The sequence below is a fragment of the Hylobates moloch genome, unplaced genomic scaffold (genome assembly GCF_009828535.3).
Source record: "Hylobates moloch isolate HMO894 unplaced genomic scaffold, HMol_V3 SCAFFOLD_1, whole genome shotgun sequence".
Taxonomy (NCBI): domain Eukaryota; kingdom Metazoa; phylum Chordata; class Mammalia; order Primates; family Hylobatidae; genus Hylobates; species Hylobates moloch.
In genome coordinates this window covers 168,783,713-168,802,403 of record NW_026652276.1, presented here as the reverse complement: position 1 = coordinate 168,802,403, position 18,691 = coordinate 168,783,713, and the positions used below count along the sequence as shown (strand labels likewise).

The window sequence follows — 18,691 nt, the reverse complement described above, 5'->3', positions numbered from 1 at the left end:
GATTGATGTCCTGGAGACAAAGGACTTTTAGTGACAAATACGATAAAATGTATGAGAAAGACTGTTTCTTTGCTTAAGATTCCAGTATTAAATTTGGGGTCTATAAAATACAGTGTTTATATTATCTGCTGGGCCACAGCAGGGAATCACATATAACAAGGATACAAACTTAATACATACTACAACTTAGACATGCAAAATTTTATAAATACAACCTCTTTTATTTTGTTTATAACTAAATGGGTCTTTGCCACATGCTGAATGGCAGAAAAGAAAAATAAATACATATCCAATCTGGTTGATATGGTACGAGTCTCTCCAGGAAGGAATGCTCAGTCTCAGATTTTTCAATCTTTCAGTTCTTTGCTTTCACTCAAGACGGTCAAGGATAGGGAAAAGGGCCTTTGCTGGAGTTGCCAGCTAGAGGCATTCTCAGGTAGCTAGGTGTAGCATATTTTGGTGCCTCTGGTCTCTGGGGCAATGTCTTTTGTCCTCCAACTGGTATGTATGGATACTGTGATTCCAGGTCTGTTTTTTGACTTAAGAACTGCTCCCAGATTTCCAAATGCAAGTTTTCACACTATGACCTAGAAATGATTAGATAGATATACATTCTGTCTTGGGTTTCCTAAGCCAGTCTCCTATAAAACAAAAATTTCATCCCAGGAACTCTTCCATCTAAGGGAACATACATGTTTTGAAAATAATTCATCCATTTCTTTGTTCCCATAAATACCTTTTGCCCAGGATTTATTCAAGAAAAAAAAAGATTGCTACTTAATGTTTCTATTCCAATGGAGTGAGTGATTTATTCATTGGAGGTCTAAGTGATGATCATAGAAAGAAGCCTGGAGTACTAGAACTGGAAGGAACTAATCTCTATTTTATAGGACTGAAGAAACCAAGGCCAGATTAACTTAAATGACTTAACTCAAGGCCACCTAGTTAGTTATTGGCAGAGCTAGAATTTGAATCTGAGACCCCTGACTCTTAATTATACTACAAAAGTTTAAAAGGTAATTTTTAATTTATCTAAATTGTGACTGATTTGCCACAAACTAAATTGAAGTCTTTATTTTACTTAGGAGTAATTAAAATGTTAATGTGCATATTGTTATTCCCCTCTTTAGGTAGCTAAATTGGGATATGACTGGCCTTCATTAATATTAATTAACTAAAAAGTCTTCAGCGTTCATACAAATACCTGTTTTAAAATCCAAACAGTTCTGAATCAATGTGAGAGACAGACACTGGTATTTTCTCCTAGGTCTTGGTATTATGTCTTTGGAATGCTTTATTCCAAGCAAGAGTTTTCAATGATACTAAATAAACTATTTTTACTCTTATAAATTAGAGGAAAGAGAAAAAAATGCCCAAAGAAAGTATTTGGACCAACTGGTAATTGACAAATTCCAAAGAACATTTACACTTTATTTTATGCTTTCATATCGGTCCAAGAACAGAACTACCTGTCTTCAACATTAAAATCCTCTTGAGAAACTCTCCAGCAGAGCTTGTCTCCAAGCCATGCCATACAATTGGCTCTGTGTATAGTACATTTTTACCACTCACAATAGAAGGTATTGTTCTTTATAGCTACTGAAATTAATTATTTGAGCACCCCAGGATGTACAACATGAAAGAACAGCTTTATAGATATTCAGGGTACTATATAATATGCCATGGTGAATTATTGACTCTAATGAGAACATCTTTAAAAGGCGGAACTCTCAAGGGTGCTGGCTGAAGGATTGGGAGGAGGGGCTCATACATCAAATCAATAATTAAGAAGACAGAAGGAAGAGAGACAGATTGGGCAAGAGATTTCTGAAAATTGAACACTTGTCATCTGTGTAGCTCCCTTGCTGATGATTCATTAAATGAAGATTAACTTCAATAACTTATTGACCAACATGCCAATAATTCCTGACCTCTGTTGCTTGCAATGCATGAAATAGGCAGGTCTAGATATATTGCCAAAGGAGTTGACTAAGTGTGAGATGATTTAGAGAAATTCATGAGCATATTTACATAGTGAGTTATGTGGGTTTCTCATTTATATTTACCAGTTGTAACTGAATGTGAACATTTACCACGTTGAATATTGTGTTACATTGATAGGAGATATAAAAGAAGCAAATAGCATTCTTAAAGGAGTTTATAGTTTATCTAGAGATGCTAAATATGCAAATATGTTGTTACACAAGATAATTTACTCATGTTTCCAAAAAGACCACTGTGATTATTTACAACACGGAGTTATGTCTTTTACTTCATCTCTGGCTCTGACTCATGATCACATCTTACCTAAGTAAACTTTCTTAAAAAACAGATTGTTTCAGCTCTTGCCATACATTCTGGCAAAGATCAAAGAGATGGTATAAGTTTCATGAAACATGACTAAAATAAAGAAAAGTGTAATTATGGACTGCAATGAAATTGTCAGAAGTACTCCTGGTCTCCTGGGATCACTTATGTATATTATATTAAAGGCTCTTCTGACTGCATGAGCCAAATGTGGTAGAATGTTTCAGGACACCTCCCAAACAGATCCATTCATTTAAGGTCCTGGAACATAGGAACTTATAATATTCAGCTCCTAATACTATGAGAGAAATAAACCTATATATGTTTTGCACTACTCAGAACACTTTTAAGGATAACTAGCATTTTCAAATCTTAGGGAAATAAGATGTTATGAAGTCGTTCATTCTTCAGTTTTTACAGCAGTGCTGTGAGGGTTGGGGATGGGTCTCCAAATGTTCAGGACTTGCTGGTTTCCCTCCCACTGCAACCTCCCTTTCATCTGCCCATGAAGGAGCTTGGTTCAGCTCTATCCAGCCTACCCACAGCTCTCACTAAGGACAGGAAGCATATAAAGAATCCACTCCCATTAACACTTCCTCAGAAGAGATTAGCATCAGTATCAAGGTCTGTGTTGCTCCTAGGCCTGTGTTGCTTCTATCCATTGCCAAGCCTTCTAGAACCGGAGTTGTGCTTCCTTTGACCCACTTTCTAGTACCTTCGTGACTGGGTCTTCTAGCCCAATCACTGAATCCCTGTTGCCCAGACTCTTGGTCTCTCACTGCTAATGCCCACCTAGACAACCCATTCACTTATTCTGAGCTTAAGTTGCTATTGCAGATGAAGCCCAAATACACATTCACATACACACACAGATGCGTACACACACACACACACACACACACACGCATCCCACGGTTTTCTCGTTCTGGGATTTTATGAGAGAACAATGGTAACTGTGGCAACCCTTGTTATTTCCCTGTGAAGTTTTCTGAGAGATCAATGTTTTGTATTGTTTTTTCATCTAAGAAAACACTGGCCTCAAAAGGCAAAAGTCACCAGCAAGAGAAATGTTCCTAGAAGGCCCTAACATACTATCTTTTTTTATGACAGTTAGCAAAACATCTTCTGTCACTTCTGGGGCTCTTATTCCCCTTCTGTGCAGCATTCATAGTGTTCAAGTATATTAAGCATTCGCATCATTTGTATGTGGCCCAGCCTCTGTTCTAATCCTATGTATTAGTACAGCTAACTGCAGCTCACTCGGTGCTGCTGTTTGCACAGCTGGACATGTCGGATAGAATGAGTTCATCCCTTCAAAGATGAGCTTAAAGCCGCCATCTAGTAGTGTCTTTCTTTTTAACACCTACCACCAGTCCTCATTGTTCTCACAAGCACAGTGAGTTTTAATGAAGTCATGTCTTTTAGTGTAACGCTGCAGGTGCACAAATGCTGATAAACCTCCTTAACTCACTGTCAGATCAGCATGTTTATCTGCAAGCTGCAGAATGTATTTAATTATAAGATATGAAAAGGTCCTTCAGATTTGTTCTCTAGGCCCAAAAGCTAATGACTCACTGGTGAAGCACTGTATCTCCCCAAAGGTTATAATGACTAGTTGCTGATGGTCTGAAGAAATTCATGGTAGCATCTGGACTGCAAAGTATAGAAATTTCTTTTAAAAACATAAAAAAAGAAATAGTTTCTAAAGGCCCAGGAAATTTTACCAAATACGGAGTAAACACAAATGTGTGTGTGCACACTTGTGTGTTTGTGTGTGTGTGTGAGACACAGAGAGAGGGAGAGAGAAATGCCAATATGGTAACACGTAGCCAGCTTTCAGAACATTGCTATAAGGAATTCACTCTCAAAATCTTAATATGCAAATACCCTGGGGATGTTATTAGCATCTTAGTGTAAATTAAATTTAATCACATTGCTTTCTTCACAAGACTAAATGTCTCAGGGAATCAGAGTTTGACCTGGAAATTAGAAGAGAAATGCATGAGGAGAAAATGGGTGCTCAAAGAGGGAAGAGCAGGATTTTCAAGTGCAGAATCCTCCCCAGTAAGACAGGGCTGAGAAGGAAGGTCCTTTTAAAGAGAGAACACCAAGCACTCAGAGAGCTCCAGGCTCCTAAGGAGGAGGAAAGAGGAAAATTAAAGATGTGGGAGAAAGGCTTAAGCCGTAGGTATCAACCCACAGGGCAAGAAGAGGGAGAACTCACGGGAGAGGAGACCCAGTTCTCAAGATAAGCAGGTTTGGTGGAAAGTGCCTTTAATTGATTGACAAATCACTTAACCTCTAAGTATGTTGTCATCTGATGCTGGTGCCTACCTGCCTATCTCACCTCATAGCTATTAGTGCAATGTAAGATCTTGTCTTATGAGCAACTTACTGGAAAGTGTATTAAAACATAAAGCAAAAACAAAAACAAATATATATAAACCCCCACCGTAATGTGAATTACCATAATGATAACTTCTATTAAGCAGTTAGTAGTTATTGAACACTGACCACTTGCATTGTATACAGTAAACACAGTTAAATCCCTTCACTTAAGTTTCTCTGAGTTCAGTGGAGAAGACAGGTGAGTAAATAAATAACCAAAACACAGGATGCCCAATACATACTTAGCATAAAGTACCACAGGGGTAAGGAAGAGAGACCTCCTCTGTCGGGGGAAATGAAGAAAGGCTTCTCCGAGGTGGAGATGGTTGAGCTGAGTCCTGCTTGCTGAGTTTGCCAGAGAAGGCAATGGCAAGTCAGGGAGAGTAGCAGAGGCAGAGGCAGAGGCAGCCAGCACGTGCTGCCAGTCTATGCTGCTCAGCACTGCTTGGCCCAAAGAATAAAAAGCACGGGAATGCCAAATCTCATCCCTAACTCCCCTGGCCTGATTCCATGCTCACCAAGCCACCTTCTGATGATAATTTGGCTTCTCACTTACATTTGCCTGCAGGGAAAGCACATGCTGGACAAGAAACTGGAGTACTCAGTCCACTCAATGATTACATTTCTCATTGCAAATTAATAAATCAGCATTCTGGCTGATGCCATTTTTAAAGTTCAGACATGAAACTATCACTTATAAGGCAGATGCAAAGGAAATTAGGTGAAAATTCACCAGGAAATCAGCCTTCAGGCTGCCAAGGAGTACAATGACAGAACAGCTGTGCAAACACCACAGGTAACGTCCGGAAATGGGCTCCTGACAAAGCCATATTACACAGCATGGCTCTCCCCACATGAAGTGCTCCCTCTCACATTTTTCTCCATTGTTAAATTCCCCTCAAATAGCCCAGCAAAAAGTCAGCATCAAATGTCAGTCATCCCAGACTCCTGGAAACCCAGGTCTGGAGAGAAGGAAATATCTATTTTACTGAATCCTTTACCCTTCCTGTTATGGACTGAATTGTGTCCCCCCCAAATTTGTGTGTGGAAGCCCTAATCTCCACTACCTCAGAATGTGACTGTATTTGGAGACAGTGTCTTTAAAAATGTAATTAATATATCAAAGAGAGATCTGCACTCCCATGTTTATTGCAGCACTATTCACAATAGCCAAGGCTTGGAAGCAACCTAAGTGTCCATCAACAGATGAATATAAAGAAAATGTGGTACAAAGGAATACTATTCATCCATAAAAACATGAGATCCTGTCATTAGCAACAACGTGGATGGAACTGGAGATCATTATGTTAAGTGAAATAAGCCAGGCACAGAAAGACAAACTTCACATGTTCTCACTTATTTATGGGAGCAAAAATCAAAACAATTGAACTCATGGGGATAGAGAGTAGAAGGATGGTTACCACAGGCTGGGAAGGGTAGTTGGGGAGGAAAGTGGAGACGGTTAATGGGTACAAAAAAATGGTTAATAGTTAAAATAAATGAGGTCTAGTATTTGATAGCACAACAGAGTGACTACAGTCAACAATTTATGGTACATTTAAAAATAACTAAAAGAGTATAATTGTGTCATTTGCAACACAAAGAAAGGATGGATGCTTGAGGTGATGGATACCCCATTTTCCCTGATGTGATTATTATACATTGCATGAGATATCAAAATACCTCACATACCCCCAAAATATGTACACCTACTATGTACCCACAACAATTAAAATTAAAAAAAATTAAAGCCCATAAGGTAAACATAGTACTCAATAAATATTTGTTGAATAGTAAGTATTGAACCTAAAAAAACAACAAAAACAAAGAGAACAACATAATTAAGGTTACAAGAGGTCATTAGTGTGGGCCCTAGTTGAATATAACTGGTGTCCCTGTGAGAACAGGTGATTAGGACACAGACACACACAGAGGAAAGAAATGTGAGGGCACATTGAAAAGATGGCCATCTACCAGCCAAAGAGAGAGGCCTCAGACGAAATCAACCCTGCCAACACCTTGATCTCAGACTTCTAGCCTCCAGGTCTGTGAGGAAATAAATTGCTGTTGTTTAAGCGCCCCCAGTCTGTGGTGCTTTGTTATGGTAGCCCTAGCAAATACACTTCCATTGAGATTCTTTCCTACAACCATTCCAAACAAAAGATGTCTACCTGGGACCTTTAACAACATGGAAAACTGTCTACCACTGTCATCAAGAATGCATTTTAGTCCATCATGCTTATCTCCACTCCAGTTTCTCAGGTAGGTGGCTTTGGAGCCCTGTATGTTATAAACGTTGTCTACTCTTGCCAAAGTAACCACAGCCATGGTGTCTGAGGCATGAGTGCTTGAAAGTATAATGCTTTTACAACCTGCACAAAGTCTTTGACACAGACAAGATGAGGGACTCATATAATGAAAGCACAAAAATTTATGATTATCCTAATTTTGTCTTGATATTTTACAAAATTTCTGTAAAAATCAATACCCTGTTGGATAGGTGAGCCAAGGAGAGTCAGACCACTGTACAGCTAATTCCTGAAGATATAAACCATGGAACAATAACAATTCATTTGAAAAACTCCTAAACCTCTCTTATTTAACAACTATTTCTGAATGGGTGGAGTCTCTCAGTTACAGACTTACAGTTTCAAGATTTGCTTGCACACATGGGTGAGTTTTTCTTGCAAGCTGTCTCAATGAAAACCGGTTTGAGAAACTGGAAGCCTTTCAGTTTGCAACCGGAACTGGAGTCAAATAAGTTTTTTTTCTTTATTATACTTTAAGGTTTAGGGTACATGTGCACAATGTGCAGGTTTGTTACATATGTATCCATGTGCCATGTTGGTGGGCTGCACCCATTAACTCGTCATTTAGCATTAGGTATATCTCCTCATGCTGTCCCTCCCCCCTCCCCCCAACCCACAACAGTCTCTGGAGTGTGATGTTCCCCTTCCTGTGTCCATGTGTTCTCATTGTTCAATTCCTACCTATGAGTGAGAACATGCGATGTCTGGCTTTTTGTCCTTGTGATAGTTTGCTGAGAATGATGGTTTCCAGTTTCATCCATGTCCCTACAAAGGACATGAACTCATCATTTTTTATGGCTGCATAGTATTCCATGGTGTATATGTGCTACATTTTCTTAATCCAGTCTATCGTTGTGGGACATTTGGGTTGGTTCCAAGTCTTTGCTATTGTGAATAGTGCTGCAATAAACATACGTGTGCATGTGTCTTTATAGCAGCATGATTTATAGTCCTTTGGGTATATACCCAGTAATGGGATGGCTGGGTCAAATGGTATTTCTAGTTCTAGATCCCTGAGGAATCACCACACTGACTTCCACAATGGTTGAACTAGTTTACAGTGTAAAAGTGTTCCTATTTCTCCACACACTCTCCAGCATCTGTTGTTTCCTGACTTTTTAATGATTGCCATTCTAACTGGTGTGAGATGGTAACTCATTGTGGTTTTGATTTGCATTTCTCTGATGGCCAGTGATGATGAGCATTTTTTCATGTGTTTTTTGGCTGCATAAATGTCTTCTTTTGAGAAGTGTCTGTTCATGTCCTTTGCCCACTTTTTGATGGGTACAACTATCTGATCTTTGACAAACCTGACAAAAACAAGCCATGGGGAAAGGATTCCCTATTTAATAAATGGTGCTGGGAAAACTGGCTAGCCATATGTAGAAAGCTGAAACTGGATCCCTTCCTTACACCTTATACAAAAATTAATTCAAGATGGATTAAAGACTTACATGTTAGACCTGAAACCATAAAAACCCTAGAAGAAAACCTAGGCAATACCATTCAGGACATAGGCATGGGCAAGGACTTCATGTCTAAAACATCAAAAGCAATGGCAACAAAAGCCAAAATTGACAAATGGGATCTAATTAAACTAAAGAGCTTCTGCACAGCAAAAGAAACTACCATCAGAGTGAACAGGCAACCTACAAAATGGGAGAAAAATTTCGCAACCTACTCATCTGACAAAGGGCTAATATCCAGAATCTACAATGAACTCAAACAAATTTACAAGAAAAAAACAAATAAGTTTTACCACTGCTTCACTTGTTTTGTTTTGACCATTTCTTATTTTGTGAGAAGCAACACTAACTGAAATATACCACATTTGAGGAGTAAAATGTTCTTTTTTTTTTTGAGAAGGAGTCTCGCTCTTTCGCCCAGGCAGGAGTGCAGTGGCGCTATCTCGGCTCACTGCAAGCTCCACCTCCTGGGTTCACGCCATTCTCCTGCCTCAGCCTCCCGAGTAGCTGGGACTACAGGCGCCCACCACCATGCTCAGCTAATTTTTTGTATTTTTAGTAGAGACGGGGTTTCACCGTGTTAGCCAGGATGGTCTCGATACGTAATGTTCTTAATTCCCAACACTCAACATCTGTTGCAATTCAGTCTCCCATTAAAAATGTTCCTGTTCCATCAACAGTTACAAGTCATGTGGATAATATGGACACTTGAAATGACATGATGGAAATGGCGCTTGACCTATATGGTCTTCCGCAGAAAAACACGTAACTCCAGTCTAATAATGAGAAAAGTGTGAGACAAATCCTGTGTCACCACGTGAGGGAAATTTGACTAAATGCCTGACCAATACTTCTCAAAGTTGTGAAGGTCATCAAAAACAAGGAGGGTTTGGAAAACTGTCACAGACCAGAGGATACTAAGGAGATAATGGAATATGAATCAAATCCTGGAATGGAAAAAATAATCAAAGTATGGAAACAGAATCTCTAGGGGATGGAGTCTAATAACCTGTGGCTTTGACAAACCTGGATTATTCTAGGGGATGGAGTCTAATAACCTGTGGCTTTGACAAACCTGGATTATTCTTCAGATAAAAATGAAGGAAATCTGAATAACATATGAACTTTAGTTCATAATAATTTGTCAATACTGAGTTACTAATTGTAACAAATATACATGGTCTATTAATTGTAACAAATAATCATTATGATGTTACCAATAAGGGAAACTGGATGTGGGATGTATGGGAAGTCCATGTACTATCTTCACTATTTTTCTGTAAATCTAAAACTGTTCAAAAATAAAAGTTTTATTTTTAAAGCATACCCTGTTTAACTCTCTCCAATGGCCATGGTTGTCTGTAAGTGGCTCTAATACATAGCCAGACAGTCTTCTCCAAGATTCTAATATGTGGCTCCCCTCCTCTTCTGATCCCTCTCCCAGTGCAACTTCTGCACATATTTCATGTAAGTACTTTATTTTTCAGTAATAAGAGCTTCTTTTAACTCTCAACAGTCATTTGAAGGTTGCTGCTCCCTCTTCTCTTTAAAACATCCTTTAGTGGCGGCTTCATATCATCATCTCATCCACTGCACAGCACATGACTCTTGTCTTGATGTTTTCTCCATTGGGATGTCTACAACTTCAATTCCTGGGGCATCTTTCTCACAGTATAAGCCCCAAGTTTTCATTAAATAAAGCCCTTTGGGGCCAAAACTCAGCTGCTAGAAGCAGTAGAGAGACGCCAAGAGGCCCCACACTAAATCAGTATGAGGGAAATCAATACCAGGAAGAGCTGGGTATAAATGTTTTCAGCCCTTAGCATTCAAGTCCCGCAACGCTAAAAGCATCCAGATGCATGCCACCTGGGATCCAAAGTCCCTAAAGAGAGTATTCTTTCCCTGTTGAATCACTTGGGGTTCAGGTTATTTTTTGTTGCTTTTATGTGGTTGGTTTTTAATCAAAAAGCAGTGTGTGTTTGCAGAAAAAGCCTCTTGGCCTCAATATTCAACTCACAGTCCAGTTGACTTGCTGTATTCAGAGTCGAACAGACCTTGATCTTCATTTATTATTCAATAAGAAGAATACAATTAGCCTGCAGTTGGTTTTTAGACCCAAACACAAAGAAAGGCCCACATATCCGAGGAGGAATAATTCTACTTCCCCTATAACTGATGTGATGATGGAGCAAACAGCAGGCAGCAAATCGATATTCCACCATCCTCATCAACGCCAGGATTAGAGGGAGTCTTTGCCCCTGCTCGGAAAGCAGGGGAAGACAGACCTGCCTTGCAAATATTTACTGAAGGGAGTCCTTTTTACTTTGCAAATAATTGATTTACAAAGTGTATGAGTGCTAAGAGAAAGAAAGCTTATGAAATTCCAATGATTTATGCTTAGCACAGAAGCAAAGCTAATGCTGGGAAGAACTGAGTTTCCAGTCCTGGAAAGAAGAAAGCTTAAGCCTCCAGCAAGCCAGGTAGAATCTACGGAAGCCCCCTAAGAAAAGAAAAAAAGTAAAATAAGCTAGGCAGAGAAAGACAAAATCGCTTTTCTCACTCATATGTGGGAGCTTAAAAAGTACATCTCATGGAGGTTGAGAGTAGAATGATCCATTCCAGAGGCTGGGAAGAGAAGGGGGGAGGAATGATGAAGAGAAGTTGATTAATGTTTACAAAATAGTTTGACAGAAGGGGTATGTTCTTGTATTTGACAGTATAGTAGGAAAATTATGGTTAACAATAATTTATTGTATATTTCAAAATAGCTGGAAGAGAAAAATTTGTAATGTTCTCAACACAAAGATCAATGTTTGAGGTGATAGGTATCTCAATTACCCTGATTTGATCGTGGCACATTGTATACATGCATCAAAATATTATATATATATTCCAAAATATCTACAACCACGATATATCTATTAAAAATATGAAAAAAGGAAAGAAAAATGATCCCATAAGAGAATTGTTCTGATTCACATTTGTATGTGTGTGTATGTGTATATATGTATATAAATATATATATACACATATATACACAAACACATATATATTCCAGTGACCTTTATGGAAATAAGATGTTTCAATTTATATCAAATAATCATTATTACCAACAAAATTCATAGATACATAAGTGCATCATATGATTAGATCAGTGCACAATAATTTTATGCCCCGAATAACAGCTTCCATTTGTTGTGCCAGCAGTATAAGGACTTTCACTCATGAGCTCAGTCAAACCTCACAAGAACCCCATGAAGTAGAGATCTCCATTATTATCTCCATTTTATGGCTGAAGATACTGTTCCCAGTGGGATCAGAAAAAGGTAAATAATTTCCTTAAGGTCTCACCACTGGTTAGAAAGAGAACTAGGATTTCTTTGTGTTGGGTGTCTTGGAGCCCAAAGCCACCGTGCTAAGGGTTCTCTGTCTCTCTAACCCATACCTGAATTTCCTTTAATATGTAAGCCCTCCCACCATCTCCAAGCAACTATTAGGAACACTTCAACTCAAGTGTCCCATGCAGCAGGTGCTGCAACAAATTTTTTTCCCACTGGAAGAAAACTGGCAAGAGTAGGGAATACCCATGTAGCCCACAAATTGATGCTACTGTCACCTCCAAATATTGTTGGGAATTCTGCAGAAATAATTTGTGATTTTATAAAAGCAAAAACAAACAACAAACTCTCAAACTTTGGCATGCTTCAGAATCATCAGGAGGGTTTGTCAAAGCCACAGGTTATTAGACTCCATCCCCTAGAGATTCTGTTTCCATACTTTGAGATAGAGCTCCCAAATCTGCATTTCTAATAAGTTTTCCAGGGATGCTTATGCTGCTAGTCCAGGCCTAGGGTTGGAGGATCGCTGCATTAGACTATCAGATTAGCATAAACATTATTTAGTTTTTCATATAGACTGAGCAAAAGCAAGAGTGAATAAATTCTGAAAACACAAAGATAGCAGGCAATGTCCAGAGTCAGTGCCCGCTTCATGAGCATGACCACTGCAGTTACACAGGGCCCTGCGCTCAGAAGAGCCCTGCCCTGAGGGTTTAATACTCTGATTTCATCTTTGAATTTGTGTTGTAAGTGAAAGTCAACAGGACAATGGAGCATGGTTTGTGGGCTTGAAGCCTTGGTGTAGCCCTGCCTCCTGCTACCTCTCCACCCTACAAGGATGGTTCTCAGTCCCCACTGTTCCTTGTCTCCTGGTGCCCCCAGACAACCTGGCTTTACTCTCCGTAAACTTGCCCCACAGCCACTTCCACCGCATTCCACTCACCCCCAAAGGGGCCTGGGCACTGATGCAGGAAGGGTCAGGGTTGGGTGCAAGTCCCAATGGCTTCTCTGGGTGGGGTAAGGTATCTATGATCATCCCTAGTCTGGGCTGACAGTGCCACAGTCCATTCTGCTGGCAACTCAAACTTAGGACTATGCCATTCAGAGACAGATATTGGTGGGAAAGACCTGTCCTTCTTCTAAATTTTAAAATATTCAAGTGGTTGAGTTATAGACCCCTAAAGGAGAAACAATTCGAGTTGAATAACACCTCTAAAATGAAAAGATTCTCCAGACTTTTGCAAATAAGCTTTGAATGAGGTATTTCGGGGACTTTTTCAGCTATTCAAGTGATCACAAAGAAAAGAGACATTTGAAAGTCTTGAATGAAACTTTTAATGGGAACTTTATACTCTTTCCATCTTCTCTCCCACCATAGCCAATTCATCTACAAGTGTGTCTAATTGGTTATGTGCATCTTCATGGTTAGAAGACTACTCTAGACTCGTGTTTCTTAAACAATTAAAGTGCATATAAACCACTTGGAAATGTAGATTCTGATTCAGTGGGCCTGGAGTAGAACCCAGGAATCTGCATTTCTAATGAGCTTCCAGGTGACTGTGATGATGCTGGTCTATTCTAGATCCTTGTCCCCCAAATATGGTCTATGGGCCAGTAGCATCAGCAATCCCTAGAAGTTTGTTAGAAATTTAGAATTTCTGGCCCCAACCCAGACCTACAAAAAAGAATCTGCATTTTAATAAGATATCTGGGAGATTCAAAAGCACACTGAAGTGTGAGAAGCATTACCCTAAGCCTTCTGAATCATCTTTCTCCTCCCATTTCTTCTGCTTTCCAAAGCCACAAGATGGAGATCTGTCACTGAGACTACTGGTGACTGTCCCAAATTTATAATCTGGTAGGTTTTAGGAAAGACACATTTAATGTTGTTTTATTCTTTATCCTGACTCTCCCACCATGTCCCAGGATAGTAGAACTTCTGGCAATGACCTAAGACTCATCTGTAGCTTCAATTTTTATAAAATATTAGCAGGACCAACATTCTCATTATATAGAGGAGGCTCAATCTGGACAGGAGGTATCTATAGAGAATCATAGAGTGCACTTACCCATTGGACTGTGAATAGTTGCAAGTTATTCATAGGCTGAGAGAATCAGAAAATTCAACGTAAGAGGTCTACAGTTTCTGCAATACAGTATTAAGTGGATATATTTATGCTACTTGCTCTGAGAAGTTGTATGGCAGAGTGGTTAGGAACACACAGAGGGTCCAGAGACAGACTGCCTGGATTCAAATTGTACTCATGCCCCCTATGAGCTGTGTGACCCTGGACCAACTACTGAAACTCCCTGTGCCTCTGTTTCCTCCTTTAAAACAGATGTGATAACAGTACTTACTTCATAAGGTATTATGAGTATCAAAGCCATAAGATCCTTGGAATGATGGCTTGCATAAAGTAGTAAGCTTTGCAAAGATGTCTTAATGCAAACTTGGAAAGACAGCTAAATCTTAAACTTTCATTTGCAGGGCTTCAACATTTCTATAACTTTGCTTAATTGAATCTGTTGCATTATAATTGGGGACACATTTTGCATTCCATAAGAGAGAAGAGATCCTATCTCAAGTATCAGGAACATCCCTGTAGTTATTATAGCAATTAACACATCTAACAAGACTCTTGAAAGAGGATCTGCTGGCCCCAAGGACCCTTGAAAGGGAGACCCTTGGCCCAAAGACCCTGAAGGTGTGGCCCTGAGTCTATCTCTGTATTTCATTGTCACCCACCTGGCAGAGGAGGAAAATTCAAGGTACACCTCCAAATTCCCACATAAGCAGAAAGGCTCACCAGTTTAAAAACCAATTTATTTTACTTTAATATTCAGAGATTGTTATTTTCTGAACAAACATCTATCAAAAGCTGCCAAGGCACTGCAGAAAATGAACTTTAAAATTGGGTGTTTAGCAATTAAATCTCACTCTGTAAATTGGCTAGGATCCACGTAATAAATTAAAATATACAAACACTGCTTTTCCACTTAAATAAAAACCTAAGGGGAAACCCCATGTAACAGAGACCGTCAGATTTCAACACCCCTTCTCCACCCAAGGTATTGAAGATAGGATCAAATATATTGCAAGATGTCTGCCACACTCACAGGCTGTTCCGATGCCTGCCCGACACAGCTGCCAGTTTTTCCTGTGCTCCATCAATTATTTCTTTGTTTTGCCTGGATGGTACTTGTAAACTCCTCAAGGTGTGCTCCTGGGCGGTTATGCACATTTGAGATTTTTCCCTTCTGATCCCTACTTGGCTGTCTGTGGACCAAACCTGATTTGCAGGCAAGGGAAGACTGCTGAAAATTTCATGACATTTAGATTTTTATAAAGCATATGGTGGTGGCTCAGTAGGTTTGCTTACCTTAGATTAAAACCTATTAACGTTCCAGCGTTTTCCTCTCCGTGAGATTCATTTCTGACTCGCTTGTGGTGACTTGCAGAGCCCTTCATTACAGCTCAGGGGCACAACTGATGCTGCACAAGCCATTAAAAATGAGTTTGCGAGAGTACAAAAAAGAAACCTTTGTAGACGAGGGCCAATTTGTTTCGAAGGCGATGCACTGTAAGAGCATTCACAAAGTGGCAAGCATTATCTCAGATTCAAGCTATGCCGTTTTCTCTCCTATTTTTAAATACCAAATAGAGAACTGGGAGAGTCCTTTCTTTGTGACAGCAGCTTTGGTTCCTGCCCTTATTTTCTGCCATTATAGCTCCAGTTAAGCTGTGAGAACAGCCCTGTGGGGTTTTTTTTTCCATTGGATAAAATCGATGTTTGTCTGGGGTCCTTATGAGAGTCATCTTATTCTCTATGCCTCAGTTTCTTTATATGCAAGGTATCTCCAATACCAAACTCACAGGTTGTTGGGAAGGGCGGGAGATCTAATGGATATAATTTTTATAAGTGAAAATGAGTACTCAATAAAGCACAAATAATTATTTTTGTTGTTATTAAAGCAGGCACATTTTACTATGTGCCATCTCAAGATTCTCTCATTGTTTTTCCTAAGTGATTGCAATTTAATTTGTTTTTAATTAGCCTTCATTATTTACATATTCACCCTAGTTGCAAGCTCCAAGACAAACACCTTTGGATCAGGGCTTCTCAACCTCAGCAATATTGACATCTTGAGCTGAACAATTCTTTCAGGGTGGGGACTGTCCTGTGCATTATAGGACTTTTCATGAAATCCTTGACCTCTACCTATTAGGTATCAGCATCCCTCCCCACTCCCCACAGTTGTAACAACCAAAAGTGTCCAGCCTTTGCCAAATGTCCCCTGGGGGACAAAATAACCCAGTAGAGTACCACTGCTTCAGAGTTTATCTAGCTGGTGTTTTCTTTGGTTGCATTTACTGTACATGTAGAACAGCAAGAGCACTTGAACTGGTGAAAGCTATGGAAACCAGTGACACACCCTAAGAACATATTACAATTTGTATGACAGAGATATTAACCAGGCCTGAAAGCTAATAGTGGCCACTAAAATCAAGAATGAGACTGAGGCCATCGACAGGAATTTTTTGAGTAAGATTAGGGGAGAAAGGAAAGTAGCTCAGAATGAGTCCGTAGAACTGCACGGGTACATCCACCTAATAGTGAAGAATACTTCCAAACTCCAGAGGCCAGAAGAGAAGAGAGAAAAGTACCCAGGATAGAGCTGGCCAAAGGGAAGAGGTGACAGGGAAGGGAGATGGCTTTCATGTCAAGCAGAGGGCAGGTGAAGAGGAAAGAGCACAGGGAAATATACTGCAAACAAAACAGCAAGAAAAATGGAGAAAAGACGAGAGAAGGAAGGACAGAAAAGATGCAAAATTCACAGTGAACATAGAGGAAAGAAATGAGGGCAAAGCCTAAAGGTGTAAAGATAGGCCTGACTTCTGAGCTTATCTGGGTCAAGTGTCAGCCCACAGAAAGTTCCACACTGGCCTCCCAACCCCATAACTGCCTTCTTTCTACCACTGGTGTGGCCTCGATGAACTGGATCTGCCTTCTCACAGGCTGCTCTGCCCATTGAGTCGTGCAGTCAGGGGCCAACTGGTCAAGAGGGACAGCATCTATTGCTCTGCCCATGCCTCGACCCAGATTCTATCCTTTCCCCAGTCAAATCTAGTAAACTCAATGGCTCCTGGTTCCCAATGATAGCCATGTAGCAACACCATATTAGGCTCATTTGAAGCACAGAATGGATGTGCTGATGGTGTCCAGTCCTTAGTCTGACCTTCAAACACCTCCAGACTCTGCCTTTGCCTTGTTCTCCAAACTTGTCCATTCTCATTCTGATGTTTTCCAACCGTACTTTTTAGAAACTTAGAGTGCATATTTCTTTTTTTTACAAGCATGAAAAGTTTGATTCTCATAAGTTAATCGGAAAGTGATTTTTTTTATTATACTTTAAGTTCTGGAATACATGTGCAGAATATGCAGAATGTATACATGTGCCACGGTGGTTTGCTGCACCCATCAACCTGTCTTCTACATTAGATATTTCTTCTAATGCTATTCCTCCACTAGCCCCCTACCCCCCGACAGGCCCCAGTGTGTGATGTTCCCCTCCCTGGGTCCATGTGTTCTCCTTGTTCAACTCCCACTTATGAGTGAAAACATGGAGTGTTTGGTTTTCTGTTCCTGTGATAGTTTGCTGAGAATGATGGTTTCCAGCTTCATCCATGTCCCTGCCAAAGACATGAACTCATCATTTTTTTATGGCTGCATAGTATTCCATGGTGTATATGTGCCACATTTTCTTTATCCAGTCTATCATTGATGGGCATTTGGGTTGGTTCCAAGTCTTTGCTATTGTGAATAGTGCTGCAATAAACATACACGTGCATCTGTCTTTATAGTAGAATGATTTACAATCCTTTGGGTATATACCCAGTAATGGGATTGCTGGGTCAAATGGTATTTCTGGTTCTAGATCCTTGAGGAATCACCACATTATCTTCCACAATGGTTGAACTAATTTACACTCCTACCAACAGTGTAAAATCATTCCTATTTCTCCACATCCTCTCTAGCATCTGTTGTTTCCTGACTTTTTAATGATTGCCATTTTAACTGGCGTGACATGGCATCTCATTGTGGTTTTGATTTGCATTTCTCTAATGACCAGTGATGATGAGCTTTTTTTCATATGTTTGTTGGCCGCATAAATGTCTTCTTTTGAGAAGTGTCTTTTCATATCCTTCGCCCACTTTTTGATGGGGAAAACTGGGTAGCCATATGCAGAAAACTGAAACTGGACCCCTTCCTTACACCTTATACAAAAATTAACTCAAGATGAATTAAAGACCAATGTAAAATTGAAAACCATAAAAACCCTAGAAGAAAACCTAGGTAATACCATTCAGGACATAGGCATGGGCAAGGACTTCATGACTAACACACCAAAAGCAATGGCAACAAAAGCCAAAATTGACAAATGGGATCTCATTAAACTAAAGACCTTCTGCACAGTAAAAGAAACTATCATCAGAATGAACAGGCAACCTACAGAATGGGAGAAAACTTTTGCAATGTATCCATCTGACAAAGGGCTAACATCCAGAATCTACAAAAACTTAAACAAATTTACATAGAGCGCACATTTCTAAAAACTTGTTCTCTGCTAATTAATCACCGTTATGATCACTCAATCAAGAATCATCTCTCCTTAATGAAGAATCTCTCCTAACACATTTTATAACTCTCATAGCATTTAAACATATGCTCTGTTTTATTATGGAATTTCTGTGCATTGCCTTCCCTTCTAGAGTATAAGTTCCTACCATGAGCACCTAGAATATAGTAAGTGTTAACTAAATACCAGATAAAGAACAGAAGGGAAGGAGGTAGCTGAGTCTAATGAGTCCAAGTACTAATAG

General features: G+C 39.7%; 1 protein-coding gene across 6 annotated transcripts in view; it reads right to left on the bottom strand.

The window, feature by feature from the left end:
- The window catches only part of MTERF1 (mitochondrial transcription termination factor 1), a 517,939-nt gene that overhangs the window by 264,510 nt on the left and 234,738 nt on the right, over positions 1–18,691 (bottom strand). The gene's annotated exons all lie outside the window — the stretch shown is intronic.